Genomic DNA, 17,591 nt, shown 5'->3' with positions numbered 1-17,591 from the left:
CCAGTATCATACTCTGTTGATTATTGTAGCTTTGTAGTAAGTTTTGAAATCAGGAAGTCTTCCAAATTCATTTTCTTTTTAAAGATTGTTTTGGTTTTTCACAGTCCCTTGAGATACCACAATGAATTTAGGATGGATTTTTCCTATTTCTGAAGAGAAATGCCGTTGGCATTTTGATAGGGATTGCACTGAATCTGTAGATCACTTTGGGTAGAATTGTCCTTTTAATAATATTAAGTCTTCTAATCCATGGACATGAGATGACTTTCCATTTATTTATGTCTTAATTCTTTCAGAAATATTTTGTAGTTTTCAGTGTACAAGTCTTTCATCTCCTTGAAATTTAACCTCCTTGGTTAAATTTATTCCTGTTTAATCGTTTTTGATGTTATTGTAAATGGAATTATTTTCTTAATTTCCTTTTTAGGTTGTTCATTATTAGTGTATAGCAATGCAACTGATTTTTGTGTGTTGATTTTGTATTCTGCAACTTTACTCAATTCATTTATTAGCTCTAACAGGTTTTTTTGTGGAGTCCTTAGACTTTTCTACATGTAAAACCATGTCATCTGTGAACAGAGATAATTTTACTTCTCATTCCAATTTGGATGCCTTTTGTTTCTTCTTCTTGACTAACTGCACTGGTTAGAACTTTCAGTACTATGTTGAATAGATAGTAGGTGAAAGCAGGCATCCTTGTCTTGTTCCTAATCTTAGGGGAAAAGCTTTTAGTCTTTCACCATTGAGTATGAGGATATCTGTGGATTTTTCATATATGACCTTCATCATGTCAAGGAAGTTTCCTTCTATTCCTAGTTCACTGAGTGTTTTCCTTTTTAAATCATGAAAGCATATTGAATTCTGTCAAATGCTTTTCCTGAATCAACCAAGATGACCATGTAGTTTTTTTCCTTCATTCTATTAAAGCAATGTATTTCACTGATTGACTTTCATTGAACCATTGTGTACTGTTGAACCATTGTGCACTCTGGGAATAAATCCCACTTGGTCATGGTACATGATCCTTTTATATGTTGCTGCATTCAATTTGCTAGTATTTTGTTGATCTTCATAATTTTTATTGGTATGTGTAATTGTCTTATTTATATGTTTTTCTCACACAAGGATGTACGCTCCATGGATGGCAGGAATTCTGTTTTCTTTGCTACACTTAAGATGCTACCCAGCTCAATACATTTTTGTTGACTAATTTATGGCAATTTAACAATGAAATAAGAATAGGAGAACAGGAAAAAGGCATTTGAGGAGCTGAGAGGCTGCGTTAGGAAGCACAAATAAAACTCTCCCTATGGAATCTCAGAGTTAGGAGGAATTTGAGAAGGTCAGTTGCCACAAAGTAGGTAGAAACAGGACTACATAAATATTCTGTCTGGGATCCTGTTTAATCTCCATGTTGTTGTTGCCTGGTGAAATATAATATACGTCAATAATCATAGTGAACCATTGTGGTAGGAAGAATTCTAAGATGAGTCCAGTGATCCTTTGGCTCCTGGTATTACTACTGTGATTATGTTAGGTTACAGGATAAAAGAAATTTTGCAGATGTAATTAAAGCTACTAATCACTTGACTTGAAAATAGGGAGATTATCCTGGTGAGCCTAACTTGATCACAGGAGCCTTTTAAAAGTGGGGGGTTTTCTCCAGCTGGTAGCATGAGAAAGATTTTACTGCAATTCAAAGTTTTGAAGATGAAGGGGTCTATGTGGAAAAGACCTGAAAAGGGCCTCTAGGAACTGAGAGCAATCTCTAGCTAACAGCCAGCAAGAAAGTGGGGACTTCATTCTGTCAACCACTAGGAAACAGATTTGGCCAACGAGCTCAATGAGCTTGGAAGCAGAGTCTTCTACAGATCCTCCAGATGAGAATGCAGCTTGACCACCACCTTGATTTCAGCCTTGCAAGACCCTAAGGAGAGAACCCAGCTGAGCCTACCCAGACTTCTGACCTACAGAACTGTGAGATAATAAATGCGTGTTGTTTTAAACCCCTAAGTTTGTAGCAATTTGTTATGCAGCAGTAGAAAACTAATACAGCTGTCATCTTGAATTACATTATTTCTGGCTTTGGTGTCTTTCCAACTAAATCAGTTTCTTTAATCTGCTGAAAAATATGAAGGAATCTTCAAGACAGAGAGAAACCAGAGGCTGTGTCCTGCAATGGCTTTAGGCTTCCATTTATCCTGGACATTTTGAACAAGGAGATCAAGAAGGTTATTTTTATTCTCTATAGTAAATAATTATCTGCTGGTATCCATGTTCGTTTCATTTCCAGTTAGTTTATGTCTAATATACCTATGCCTATCATCTTCTACCTATCATCTCCTACTACTCTTTGCCATGTACCCCACCCAACAGCAATTGTTGCAAGACTATGTGCTGTTTGGGAATTCTCTGTAAGCCTTCAAAACTTTTTATCATGCTGCTCTATCTCTATTTCCGGAATGTCCTTTCCTCCTTCCTTTTTTGCTTGGACAATTCCTGTAGTTTTGTCAAGGCCCAGAAGAAAGTGTCACCTTAACTGGGAACCTTACCTTTGAGTAAAATGCCTTGCTGTTTCTTGGTTGAGTACAGTGCTTTGTTTACATCTTTAGTACAGGTAACACCTCACTATATAATTCTAATTGCTCTATCTATGTAAATAGATTGAATAGATGGTGAGCTCTTGAGACTGAATTTTATCATCTTTCCATGCTTAATCTCTAAGAAATATGGGTGCTCAATAAACGGTTATTAAATAAAGAAAGAAACTCATAGGCAAAGGAGATATTGGATTTGTTCTGAGGAGAAGATGATAAATTCAGCTTCAGGTATTTAATTTGACATACCAGTAGGAGATCTGAGTAGAAATGTCCAGTAGGCAGCCAGAAGTGCAAGATGGCAGCTCACAGACAAGGTTGTACAGATTGTATTGTTCTTCAAAGTAATCTCTTCCAGGCATCATGGTTTCTTTTATATTGCCTTCAATGATTTTATCCTTCCATGTCAGATCTTTCTGCAAACTATTAATAACCCAAAGTACCCCAATTTTAGCAAATTGAAAACAAAGATTGTAGCATTTCAGAGTTAAGATTGTTTGGGCCATTTCTGTATTCTTTTAGATGCTTTTGAATACTTCCTTTTAAAAATTATTTTATTGAGGTCATAATAGTTTATAACATTGTGAAATTTCAATTGTACATTATTATCTGTCAGTTACCGTATATTCATGCCCCTTTACCCCTTATGCCTACCCCCAACTCTCTTCCCCTCTGGTGACCACTAATCTGTTCTCTTTGTCCATGTATTTGTTTATCTTCCATGAATGAGTGAAATCACACAGTGTTTGTCTTTCTCTGTCTGGCTTATTTCACTTAATACCGTCAAGGTCCATCCACTTTGTTGCAAATGTGACGATTTTGTCTTTTTTTTATGGCTGAGTAGTGGTCTATTGTATATATATACACACACACACCACATCTTCCCTAATCCATTCATTAGTTGATGGGCACTTGGGTTGTTCCCATATCTTGGCTATTGTGAATAATGCTTCAATGAACATAGGGGTGCATAGGTCTCTTTGAATTGTTGATTTCAAGTTCTTTGGATAAATACAGTAGTGGGATAGCTGGGTCATATGGTATTTCTATTTTTAATTTTTTGAGAAATCTCCATACTATTTTCCATAGTGGTTGCACCAGTTTGCATTCTCACCAGCAGTATATGAGGGTTCCCTGTTCTCCACATCCTCTCCAACATTTGTTGTTTTATGTCTTGGTAATTATAGTCATTCTAACAAGTATAAGATGCTATCTCATTGTAGTTTTGATTTGCATTTTCCTAATGATTAGTGATATTGAACATCTTTTCATGTATCTGTTGCCCATCTGTATATGTTCCTTGGAAAAAATGTCTTCCATATCCTCTGCCCATTTTTTGATTGGATTGTTTGATTTTTTTGTTGAGTTGTGTGAGTTCTTTACATATTTTGGAGATTAACCTCTTGTCGGATATATGATTTGAAAATGTTTTCTCCCAGTTGGTGAGTTGTCTTTTCGTTTTGTTCCTGATTTCCTTTGCTTTGCAGAAGCTCTTTAGTTGATGAAGTCCCATTTGTTTAATTCTTCTTTTGTTTCTCTTGTCCAAGTAGACATGGTATTAAAAAGTATCTTTCTAAGACTGTTGTCAAAGAGTGTACTGCCTATATTTTCTTCCAGGAGTTTTATGGTTTCACCTCTTACTTTCAAGCGTTTAATCTATTTTGAGTTAATTTTTGTGTATGGCAAAAGATAATGGTCTACTTTCATTCTTTTGCACGTGGCTGTCCAGTTTTCCCAACACCATTTATTGAAGAGACTTTCCTTTCTCCGTTGTATGTTCTTAGCTCCTCTGTCGAAGATTAGGTGTCTGTAGTTGTGTGTTTTATTTCTAGGCTTTCAATTCTGTTCCGTTGATCTGTGTGTCTGTTTTTGTACCAGTACCATGCTGTTTTGATTACTATAGCTTTGCAATATATTTTTAAGTTAGGGATTGTGATGCCTCCAGCTTTGTTCTTTTTTCTGAGGATGGCTTTAGCTATTCAGGGTATTTTGTTGCCCCATATGAATTTTAGTATTCTTTGTTCTATTTCTGTGAAGAATGTCATTGGGATTCTGATTGGGATTGCATTGAATCTGTAGATTGCTTTATGTCATACAGACATTTTAACTATGTTTATTCTTCCAATCCATGAACAGGAAATATCTTTCCATTTCTTTATGTCTTTATCGATTTCTTTCAAAGATGTCTTATAGTTTGCATTGTATAGGTCTCTTGGCTCCTTGGTTAAATTTATTTCTAGATATTTTGTTCTTTTTATTGTGATTGTAAATGCAATTGTATTCTTGAGTTCTCTTTCTGTAAGTTTGTTATTAGAGTATGTAAATGCAACTGACATTTGTAAGTTGATTTTGTACCCTGCAACTTTGCTGTAGTTGTTGATTATTTCTAATAGTTTTCTGATGGATTCTTTAGGGTTTTCTATATATAAAATCATGTCATCTGCAAAGAGCCAGAGTTTCACTTCTTCCTTTCCAGTTTGGATACCTTTTATTTCTTTTTCTTGACTAATTGCTCTGGCCAAAACCTCCAGTACTATGTTGAATAAGAGTGGTAAGAGCGGGCACCCTTGGCCTGTTCCTGTTCTCAGAAGGATGGCTTTCAGTTTTCCACTGTTGAGTACGATGTTGTCTATGGGCTTGTCATATATGGCCTTTATTATGTTGAGGTCCTTTCCTTCTATACCCATTTTGGTGAGAGTTTTTATCATAAACTGGTGTTGGATCCTGTCAAATGCTTTCTCTGCGTTTACTGAGATGATCATGTGGTTTTTATTCCTCATTTTGTTAATGTGGTGTATCACATTGATTGATTTGCAGATGTTAAACCATCCCTGCATCTCTGGTATAAATCCCACTTGATCATGGTGTCTGAAGCTTTTAATATATTGCTGTATTAGGTTTGCCAATATTTTGTTGAGGATTTTTGCATCTATGTTCATCAGCAAAATTGGCCTGTAATTTTCCTTGTTTGTGTTGTCCTTGTCTGGCTTTGGGATAAGGGTGATGTTGGCCTTGTGGAATGTGTTAGGAAGGGTTGTGTCTTCTTCAATATTTTGGAATAATTTGAGAACGTTTGCTATTAAATCTTCTTTGAATGTTTGGTAGAATTCTCTAGGGAAGCCATCTGGTCCTGGACTTTTATTTTTTGGGAGGTTTTTGATTACTGTTTCAAATCTCTTTACTTGTGATTGGTCTATTCAGATTCTCTGTTTCTTCCTGATTCAGTTTTGGGAGGTTTTATGAGTCTAAGAATTTATCCATTTCTTCTAGATTGTCCAATTTGTTGGCATGTAGTTTTTCATAGTATTCTCTTATAATCTTTTGTATTCCTGTGGTATCTGTTGTAATTTCTCCTTTTTCGTTTCTAATTTTATTTATTTGAGACTTCTTTTTCTCTTAGTAAGTCTGAGTGAGGGTTTGTCAATTTTATCTTCTCAAAGAAGCAGCTCTTAGTTTCGTTGATCCTTCCTCCTGTTTTTTTATTTTAATTTCACTTATTTCTGCTCTAATTTTTATTATTTCCCTCCTTCTTCTGACTTTGGGCTTTGTTTGTTCTTCTTTTTCTAGTTCTGCTAGGTGTAGTTTAAGATTGCTTATTTGAGATTTTTCTTGTTTGTTAAGGTGGGCCTGTATTGTTATGAGTTTCCTTCTTAGGACTGCTTTTGCTGCATCCCATTTGAGTTGGTATGGTGTATTTTCATTTTCATTTGTCTTGAAATATTTTTTTATTTCTCCTTTAATTTCTTCAGTGATCCATTGGCCATTCAGTAGCATGTTGTTTAGCCTCCACATATTTGTCACTCTCCCAGCTTTTTTCTTATAGTTGATTTCTAGTTTCATAGCATTATAGTCAGAAAAGATGCTTGATATGATTTCAATCTTCCTAAATGTATTGAGGCCTGCGTTGTTTCCCAACATATGGTCTATCTTTGAGAATGTTCCATATGCACTTGAGAAGAATGTGTATTCGATTGTTGGGTGGAGAATTCTCTCTCTCTATCTCTCTATTAAGTCTATCTGGTCTAGTTTTCTGTTTAATTCCACTATTTCCTTGTCGATTTTCTGTCTGGATGTTCTATCTATTGATGTAAGTCGAGTGTTAAGGTCCCCTACTATTGTTGTGTTGCTGTTAATATCTCCTTTTAGGTCTGTTAATAGTTACTTTATGTACTTTGGTGCTCCTGTGTTAGGTGCATATATATTTGTAAGCATTATGTCCCCTTGGTGGAGTGTCCCTTTTATCATTCGTCCCTCTTTATCTCTCATTGCCTTTTTTATCTTGAAGTCTACTTTATCTGATATAAGTATGGCAACACCTGCTTTCTTTTGTTTGCCATTAGTATGGAGTATTGTTTTCCATCCCTTCACTCTGAGCCTGTGTTTCTCTTTAGAGCTGAGATGTGTTTCCTAGAAGCAGAATATTGTTGGGTCTTGTTTTTTAATCCACTCAGCCACTCTGTCTTTTGATTGGAGAATTCAATCCATTTACATTTAAAATAATTATTTATATATGAGGGCTTAATACTGACGTTTTATCACTTGTTTTCCAGTTGTTCTGTATTTCTCTTATTTCTTGTCCTGTGTATTTTGGATTGCCAGTTCAGCCTTGTGGTTCTTTATGATGGTTTTCTCAGTTTTCTCTTTATATATCATTTGTGTCTCTGTTCTGATTTTTTCTTTAGTGGTTACCATGAGGTTTGTATAAAAAATCTCGTAGATGAGACAGTCCATTTTCTGATAGCCTGTTATCTCTTTACCCTAAGGAGGTTCCATCCCTTTCCTCTTCCCCGTCCAAGTTATTGTTGTCACAACTTATTCCATTTTGTGTTGTAGGTCTGTGATTAAAATGAAATGTTTATAGTTATTTTGGTGCTTTCCTTCCTTTTATCTTTAATGTTATAATTAAGTATTAGCTAACCTTTTCTGATAGCTGCAGTTTTCTGATTTTGTCTGCCTATTTATCTCCTTGCTCAAGGCTTTGTAAACTCTTTTTTTTTCTTTGAGGAAGATTAGCCCTGAGCTAACTACTGCCAATCCCCGTCTTTTTTCTGAGGAAGACTGGCCCTGAGCTAACATCCATGCCCATCTTCTACTTTATACATGAGATGCCTACCACAGCATGGCTTTTGCCAAGTGGTGCCATGTCCGCACCCGGGATCCGAACCGGTGAACCCCGAGCCGCCGAAGCGGAATGTGCAAACCTAACCACTGTGCCAAGGGTCTGGCCCCTGTAAACTCTTTTTTTTCAGGTATGAGGGGCTTCTTGATGATTTCTTGTAGGAGCGGTCTTGTGCCAATGAATTCCCTCAGCTTTTATTTATCTGGGAAAGTTTTTATTTCTCCATCATAACTGAAGGATATTTTCGCTGGATAGAGTATTCTTGGCTGAAAGTTTTGTCTTTCAGAATTTTGAATATATCATTCCACTCCTAGCTTGTAAAATTTCTGCTAAGAAAACTGCTGAAAGCATGATAGGGGTTCCTTTGTAGGCCATTTCCTTCTGTCTTGCTGCCCTTAATATTTTTCCTTTGTCATTGATTTTTGCCAGTTTTACCAATATATGCCTTGGAGAAGATCTTTTCATATTGCTGTAATTAGGAGTTCTGTTAGTTTCTGTTACTTTTAATTCCAGCTCCTTCCCCAGGTTTGGGAAATTCTCTGCTATTATTTCTTTGAACAAGCTCTCTGCTCCTTTCTCCCTCACTTCTCCTTCTTGAATACCCATAATCCTTATGTTCCATTTTGTAATTGAGTCAGATATTTCTTGGAGAATTTCTTCATTTCTTTTTAGTCTTAGTTCTCTCCCCTCTATCTGAAGCATTTCTATATTTCTGTTCTCTAAATTGCTGATTCTTTCCTCCATAATATCAACTCTGTTATTTAAGGACTCCAGATTTTTCTTTATCTCATTCAATGTGTTTTTCATCTCCAACATTTCTGATTTTTTGTTTGTTTCAATTTCTTTTGTGAAGAATTCCCTCTGTTCACTAATTTTATTCATGATTTCATTGAACTGTCTTTCTGAGTTTTCTTATAACTCATTGAGTTTTTTAATGATACCTATTTTGAATTCTCTGTCATTTAGATTGTAAATTTCTGTACCTTCAGGATTGATTTCTGGGTGCTTGTCATTTTTCTTTTGGTCTGGAATGTTACTATACCTCTTCATATTATTTGATGGGGTGGATTTGTTCCTTTGCATAGTGGTAGTGTCTGTTCACAGATTCCACCTGCCACCACTGGGGGTGGGCAGAAGCTATGTATTCTGGGCCTGCCATGGTCCCTGGCAGCTGTGTCTGTCCTTTGGAAGCTATACTGACAGGGCCTGTCTGCATCTGCATGCTCATTGCTGTTGCTTTACAAACGTATGCACTGGTGCTTTGGTTGGGGGGGGGGGGGCAGGTCCCTTGCGCTGGCTGACTGACCAAGTTGGTGTGCCAGGTGAGAGGAGGAGTGCTGTGTTTTGTGTGCATGATCCCAGGGGTGCTCCCATTCTGCACTTGCTCTCTGCCCTCCTGGGGTGCTTGGCTTGGTGAAGATGCCCCCACGATTGCTTAGCCTCCTTGGTGTGGAGCTTTCCCATGGGCTGGGAAAGGTGTTCGCATTCCTGCAGAAGGCAGCTCCCTCCCCAGTCTCCTTTCAGAGCCACGTGTGATCCTGTGCCTTAGGTTGCTGCTGTTGGTGGAGGGAGAGGAGATCCCCTTACTTCCTTCCACTGCCTCCCAGGGGGTCCAGCACCTCCACCTTCAGATGTATGGCTGCATGGATCTCACAGATGTCTATTGTATTGTGTGAATGTCTTCTATTGGTTTCTGAGTGTCCTTTTCATTTGTATCTTATGGGGGAGAGTCTAAGGGAAGAGCTCACTCCACCATGATGCTGATGTCACTCCTCAGCTCAGTTTTTTAAAAATGTTTTTTCATCAAATTGGAATCCAAACAAGGATCACATATTGCATTGCTGCATTATGTCTCTTTAAAAACCAGAGATTCCCTGTCCCTGTTATTCTTTCTCACAGTAGCCAAGCTAATCCCCACTGGCAATTCCCAGTAATTCTATCTAGGGGATACCACAAAGAAACTCCAGTCTCAGAGACTGAGTTGCTTGCACACGGTAGGGGTGGAAGCAAGTGCGTTTCCTCCCAGCCAGACCTTCCTCCAGTGGTCGAGGCCTCATGGTCAGAATATGGGGGCTGGGCCTGCTGCCACCTACCAAGGTCACCCAAGGTGTGACAGCTCTTGGCTCATGGTCCGCTTTCCCAGTGCTGGGCACCCCAGCAGACTCACAGTGAGGTTGCCACCCAGGTATCTGCTGCCTGGCCCCAGGTGACTGGCAAGGGAGGGGCAGAGGGCACATGCACTCTCAGAAGAAGGGGGAATACCACCTTTTTAAAAACTTGTTACTTTTAGTATTCTTTCAATTACTCAAATTTTGTATTCCTCAAATTTTGCAACTAAATTGATAAATTTTAACATTCTATGTGTATGAAATTTCTTTGGCCACTTTTGAGTTCTTTTATATTTTTTAACATTATTTTTCATTTTGCCAGTCTCTAGAAATGTTGCCCATTGTTTCCTCATTGTCTTAAATGGCACATTAGCTTTAATTTCATGTTTCTAGGAATTCATAGCCAAAACTTTGTTATTTCTTGTTGAAGAAGTCAGTCTAGTGACTAGTTTTTAAGAGTGTAGTACGTAGATCAGCAGTATCATCTATGAACTTGTTAGAAATGTTGAATATTAGACCTCTTCACAGTCCTCCTGAATCAGTAACGAGATCCCCAATGATTCATAAGCACTTCAAAGTTTGAGAAGCACCACTCTAGACTCTTCTTCAGCAAATTTATGATCCATTTATATCAGATTTGGAGTATTAATATCATATTGAAGTTTTTGGTTACTGAGTATCCTTTTTTTGCATAATAGATTAGAAGATGGAATTGACCTATGATCCTTAACTTTCCCAAAATTGAGTATTTATTTAGTAAAACAATGAAAATTGCCTAGCTGAAATTTTACAGAAATCTTCAAAAATGTTAGAACTCATATATCCAATATTTTCACTCTTCTCATTGCCTATTTCCTTTCCTACTCTACCCATCTGTAACTTTATAGTTAAATAAACACTTTTTTTTGTAAAACAGATGAATGATTTTTCAACAAATTGGTCTTTCATTGATTTTTGTGTAGTTGATTTATGACAAATTGATTTTTCAACAAAAGGAAAGCTCTGTTGAAAGATGGTGAGAAATGGCTCAAGCACCCAAAAGAATCGGTTTTGAGGAGCACAGCAATGTCCATTTTATAATTCTGTAGCTCTCTGATGTATAGAGAGGTTCCATCGATAAGAAATAGTGCTGAGATTTTATCTTGGATCTAAATGGTAATGCTACTCTCCGTCCATTACTCCATAATCAATACAGTATACACATTCATTACATCAGCACTGATCATTTGCTTTTTAAAAAATTAATTGAGGGTACACCAGCAGTCCTCTGGTACACTGATGCAGTGAAGAAGTTTGCCTTGATGATGATGATGATAATGTGATTTAGATTTTCAAAAGCCTCTGACAAGGAGCTTCATTAAAAGTTACTTTTTTTCTTAAAGACTCATTTTATGTTTGGGGGAACTTTTTGACAAGGGAAGTGTCATAGAGATGGAATGCTGAGTATATAAAAGGGAAGTTCCAAACTATGATGGAGGTTGAAAGAGGTGCATAGCTGTGTATTCATCACTAGAAGAAATCCAGTTGGCTGACCACTCAGAGGGTAGCATTACTTTTGTGATAAGGTGTAAAAATATGGACTTTGAAGCAAGCCATAACAGAATTTGAATGCTGACTTGACTGCTTTCTATATGATTGACAGTAAAGTTAGTTTACCATTTAAATTTCAATTTTATCACCTGTAAAAATAGGTATAACAACACAAACCTCCTAGGGTTGTTATTTTAAAAAAGGGGATAACGCACGTTAAGTGGCCTGGAATGTTGCTTTTTAATAAATGTAATTATTATTGCTGTTATCATCATCCAGGACCTGGTCCCAAGTTTTTTAAACTAAATGTGGCCAGAAAATAGTTGATAGGGGGAGTGATTCACATTAACTGATACAAATCTAATCAGTCATTTGAGACTGATGTATAAAACAGAATGCTAATTTATTAATTAACAATGAGAAGTGCAACTGTCATGAAGACTGGAATACTTAATGAGTACAAGCATTGCATTCTTTCCCAGTACTCAGCTCTCTAGGGGAAACTAACTTATCAGAAAATAAAGGTATGGAAGAAAAAAAAGCCTAGAAAATGTGAAATTTGTGCAAGGGGAATTAGTCGTGTGATTGAAACTATTTTGGATCCTAGTAAAATAGCCTGATGCAGATCACATCAACACTGTCATATTCTTCATGGGCCGCGTGCCCCTCTATTTATTCAGCCTCTTCCTAGTTTCATTTTCTGTTCCCTCCAGTCCGGATGCTATAATTTACCTAGGGACTTGGACCATGATTACTTTCCCCCCAAAGAATAGGATCATTATAATGAATATTGACTCCTCTTCTCCCTTATAATGTACTGGCCCTACTTAACATTCAGTTGACTACTTAATTATAAATACTAATTGAGTGCTCACCATAAGGCAGAGTGCCCAGGGGCTTATGTCCTCTTCTGCTACCTTTTCTTCTTCCTCTTTACTGTAAGATTAGAGTCCAGGCTCTGTGATCACTATTTATTCTTGAAAATATTCCTAAATTACCAAATCCACTTTCTTATTTGCATTTGTCGCAATGACAGAATTCACAATAAAATGCATCATAGACTCTAAAAACAATTCTCAAATAATTCTGGCACCTATTTTGGAATATTTCCTTCAGCTTCTTCCTCTTCTTCCCTTCCATCTCTCTTACGTACACAGACTTAACTGGGCCTGAAGGAAAGGCAGGTGTCCTTACTCCTCATTGCCACTTACAGGCTGTTGTTTCTGCCTCCTCCCTAGAATTCTCCAACTCCACTGAGACATCTGCCATGAAACTAGACCATCCACTACCCATTCTTATTGAAGTCATCTACTGATCCCAAGTCACTCCCTCATTCACTGGAGATTATAGCATCTGCCTCACTCTTCCCGTGACTTCTCAGACCATTATACCTGATGATTTCAATATGTATGTAGTCAGTCCATCCAACACCCCAGGCTCTGAGGTCTTTGGCTTCCTCTCCTCCAGTGAACTGTTCTCTCTTCCTCCTCAGACATCCACACCTATAGTCCCACCATAGACCTTGTGGCATTACCAATAAGAACAGCCCTCAAAACTTCAATTTCAAGCATCCTACTTCCTGACTACCATGTCTTATCTTTTCGACTTCCTCCCTCTAGTAATGCAATTTTAATTTTTTTCAACCCCAACACCACCTAAAATTGTAAGACCTGTGTGGATTTATTTCTGCTTCCCTCACTCCCGTCCCACCTTCTCCACCCTTACTTTACCCTTACTTTCATTTCCTCTCAGCTTAAATTCCACAGGATATTATTACAATCCCTCTCTCTTGGGTTACACTCTCCTAGAAAAATCCTGGTTAAATCCAATTTTCAGTTTATTCCATCTATGACCCCATGCACTGAACATAGCTAAAGAAAACTCAAAAATGATTGGTCTCATTTAAAACTCATGGCCAAATACCTTAAAGGAACTGTCAGTGCTGCCTTCTAATCCCACATTTCCTTAGCCAATTCGCTTTCTGACACCATAAGAGGTAACTATTCTATGCCTTACCTCCTCTCATTAAACCTCTAACTGCTCTTCACTCACTTCTCATTCTCAGCTGATGACCTAATTTCTACAAAAAAACAGAAGCAATCAGAAGATAACTTCCACATCCTTCTTCCACCAACCTACCTGCAACCATAGCCAAATACTCTATGTTCCCTCCTGTTTTAACAGCTCTTATTTTAAGGGCAGCTCTTCCCACTTGTGCACTGAAGCTCATTGCATCTTGCTTCCTAAAGGACTTCACTCTATTTATCCTTTCCCCTTTCTGGATCACCAATTTTTCTCTCTCTACTGGCTCAGTCTCAATAGCATTCAAACATACTGTAATAGCTCTTCTATAAAAAAATCTTCAACTCCACATCCCCTTCCAGCAATTACCCCAATTTTCTTTTCTCATTATAGTGAAATTCTTCAAGTGCTCAAATTTGCCTTCTCTAATTGCTTACTTCCTATTCTCATGTTAACCCCCTTCACTCAGATTTTAGTTGCATCAATCTACCAAAACTAGTCTTAAGATTGCCACTGACTTCTTCACTCCCAAATCCAAAGGTTAAGTCTCAGTCTTCATCTTACTAAACCTCTCAGGAGACATAGTTGATCATTTCTCATTCTGAAACACTTTTTGTTTCCAGTATACTACACTCTGTTGATTATCTTCCTATCTCACATGCTGCCTACCTCACATATGGATCCTCATCTTTCTGATTTCTAAAAGTTGGAATTTCTAAGGGCTCAGTCCTTGGAACTTATTTTTATCCTATACTCTCCTCCTAGGCCATAGCATCCATTCCATGATTTTAAATATACACTATAGACTCCCAAAAGTGTATCTCTACAGTAGACCTCTCCCTCATAATCCAGACTTGCATATCCAACAGCCTACTTGATATCTCCACTTGGATGTCTAAGGCATCGAGAACACCACTTTGCCCAGATAGCTAAAATTAAAGACACAGTGAAAATGTTGGCAAAGATGTAGAGCAATGGAAATTCTCAAATATGGGTGACAGTAGTATAAATTGTTACAATTCTTTGGCAAACCATTAAGCAACGTGTACTAAAGTTGCATATATGTATCCCCTATGACACAACAGTTTCACTCCTAGGTATACACCCAATAGAAGTGGGTGCACATGTGCACCAAAAGACATGTACAACAATGTTCTCAGTGGCACTATTCATAATTGCCTCAAACTGGAAACAATCCAAATGATCTACCTGCCGCAGAATTGACAAATAGTGCTACATTCACAGCTACTTCAACAATATGGATGACCCTCACAATCTGAGTAAAAAACAGGCTAGACACAAAAGCACATTTTATGATTAAAGATCAAAAACAGGCAAAACTAATCCATGGCTTTAGAACTTGCGATAGTGGTTACCTTTGGGGAAGAACGAGGTTGTGATTGGAAGGGGGAATAAGAGGGGTTACTGGGAGCCTGATAATGCTCCATTTCTTGACCTTGGTGATAGTTATACAGATGTATTCACTTTGTACACTTATATTTTGTGTTCTTTCCTGTGTTGAATAAGTTCCAAAACTGAATTCTGATTCCTCCTCCCTTCTGTGAACCTGCTTCTTCCTTGGTATTCTCCATCTCAGTACATGGCAGCTCCTTTCGAGTTGCTCAGGCCAAAGCTCTTAGAGCCATTCTGGTTTCTCCTTCTCTCACACTTTCATGTCTAAACTATCAGCAAACCGTGTCTGCTATGTTTTCAAAATATAGCCTCAATCCAACTACTTCCTACCTCTTATCACTAATACCTTTGTCTAAATCACTATTAGCTCCTACCTGGACTATTGGAGTAGCATTCCAACTAGACTCCTGCTTGCACTCTTGACCCCCTACAATCTCTTCCCTACACTGCAACTAGTGACTCTTTTAAAACATAATCATGTCACTCCCTTGCTCAACACCCTCCAATGACTATCTCATTCAGAATAAAATGCGAAATCCTTAACATTTCCAGTTGTCTCTCTGCTATCATCTCCTACCACTCACTCACTGCACTCCAGCCAGTGTTCCTAAAACTGCCAGACACTCCTATCTCAGGAACTCTGTGGCCACTAGTCCCTCTGCCTAGAACGTTCTTCTCCCAGACATATACCTAGTTCATTCCTCACGTCCTCCAGTCTGTGCCCCAATGATACAGTAGAAAGGCATATCTACAACAGTACCACATCCCCTGGTGGGGATTTCTCACAGGCCCTTCATGCTGCTTTATTGTTATGTATAACACTTATCACCACTTGGCATTTTACACATATATTTATAATAGGATGTGAGGTCAGTGAAAGCAGAGATTTGGTTTTGTTGACTTCTGAACCCCAACCACTACAAGGTCAGGCACCTCATAAATACTGGCTGTGGTTGATTTTGTGTGTGTGTGTGTGTGAGGAAGATTGACCTTGGGCTAACATTTGTGTCAATTTCTTTTTTTTTTTTTGTATGTGGGATGTTGCCAAAGCATGGCTTGATGAACTGTGTGTACGTCCATGTTCTGGATCTGAACCTGTGAACCCCAGGCCGCCAAAGCAGAGTGTGCAAAACTTAACCACTACACCACTGCACTGGCCCCTGAATGATTTATAATGAAGACCCAAATGTTTAAAAGAACGAATGACTAAGTTACATGATATTTTCTCCCTCCTCTTCTTCCCTCACCCAGTTATTTGACAAAAACCTAGTTAGTGGTCCTATATCTACAATCTGGTGGCAGATGGGAAAATTCCCAATCTAGGACCTAGAGGAAAATGTTTGGTCTCTATATGCTCAATCTTGGATACTGAAACACCTAAAAAAAAACCCTACAAATGAAAGTATTAGAATGTTTTGTAAATAGTAAACAATTCCTTGCCTCATAAAGAACTGTCTGGCTTCACTGGTTATTTCTGAGATGTTTATTTCTGGGTACTCTGTCAATGGATATTAGACCTATAATATAATCTGAATCCCTCTGCTATTTTTCTGGACCAATTATAACTTCAAGGAAAAGGCTAAAACTTCTAACTTCCAATTTTCCCTTTTAGATTTTAATTTTACTCTACTCTCAGTATGATAAATATTAAGGAATTAAGTGTTATACTAGGTGTTTATGGCATAGAAATAACAAAATTAAGAAAAAAAGAGACTAAGAAACCACTTAAAATAACTCCCTCTCTCTGCTCTTAAAATAAGGGTAAGAAGGGAAAAAATCTAAGTACACACTAAGGGACATCTCAGATGACAAAGGACAAAACCTCAGTTTACCACAGTGTATAATTAGAATGACAGGTCTAAGCAGGAACAGCAATTACAAATCCACCCACTCTGGGAAATAGGAATGTGTTCTGGATAGCTAGCAGAGACGTTTTTTAGGTACTCATAAATAATATAGAGAAACCAAGATCATGTTAACTCCTAGAGCCTTACTGCCTATCCCTTCTCCAGGCCTGTATTGTCTGGGAGTGGTTAGCATATTCCCAAAGTCTTAGAAGATGGAGGACAAGCAAGTGGAGGGAAGGCATGAAAGATCAGATCACTATTATATTATTATCATTAAAAGAGGAATTAAGTGAGGCAGTGACCACATATTCTTGGTGCTCTGGGTTTGATCTAACAGTATCCATGAAGAGACTGAATTAATGGGACAAAGTGGGATCTTTCAGAGTTAATGCCAAATTTTCAAATAAATTCTATTCCTTCAAATAGGAATCAGAGTGGCACAAGGACAGGAGTCTTCCCATTCCAGACTCTTGTTTTCCATCTTGGGATCTCCTTTGAAATGGGAGGACTTTCACCTGGATATAGAAACTTCATTTCCTTATACTGTGGGAGTGGCTCAGATTCCAACCAAAACTTCCCTATAACCTGAGAGCCATTCCTCTCTGCCAGTTTCCAACCTCTCTACAATGGGAAAACTGTAATTCCTAAATAATGGAAGCCTTGTAAAATTAAGAAATACCAAATGACATTCCTTTATAGATGTTTCAAATTACAACAGGAAAAGGTCCTGAGATTTAAGTGGCTACATTATTTCCTGAATTTTATCTGTTCTTCACCGTATGGCATCTTCAGTTAAGGAGGTGACAAAATTCTGATGCAGGTCGCTGGCATTTATATAAGCAAAAAAGACTGCCTTGATGTTTTTCACTGTAAAAATCTGCAGCAACCACTACCCCCAACCTTTCCTTTTATTTAAATAATGATCAATTTCTGTGCTACCCTCTGTTCTCAGTGC

Source organism: Equus quagga, chromosome 15 (genome assembly GCF_021613505.1).
Source record: "Equus quagga isolate Etosha38 chromosome 15, UCLA_HA_Equagga_1.0, whole genome shotgun sequence".
Taxonomy (NCBI): domain Eukaryota; kingdom Metazoa; phylum Chordata; class Mammalia; order Perissodactyla; family Equidae; genus Equus; species Equus quagga.
Note: the sequence above shows the minus strand (reverse complement) of the source record.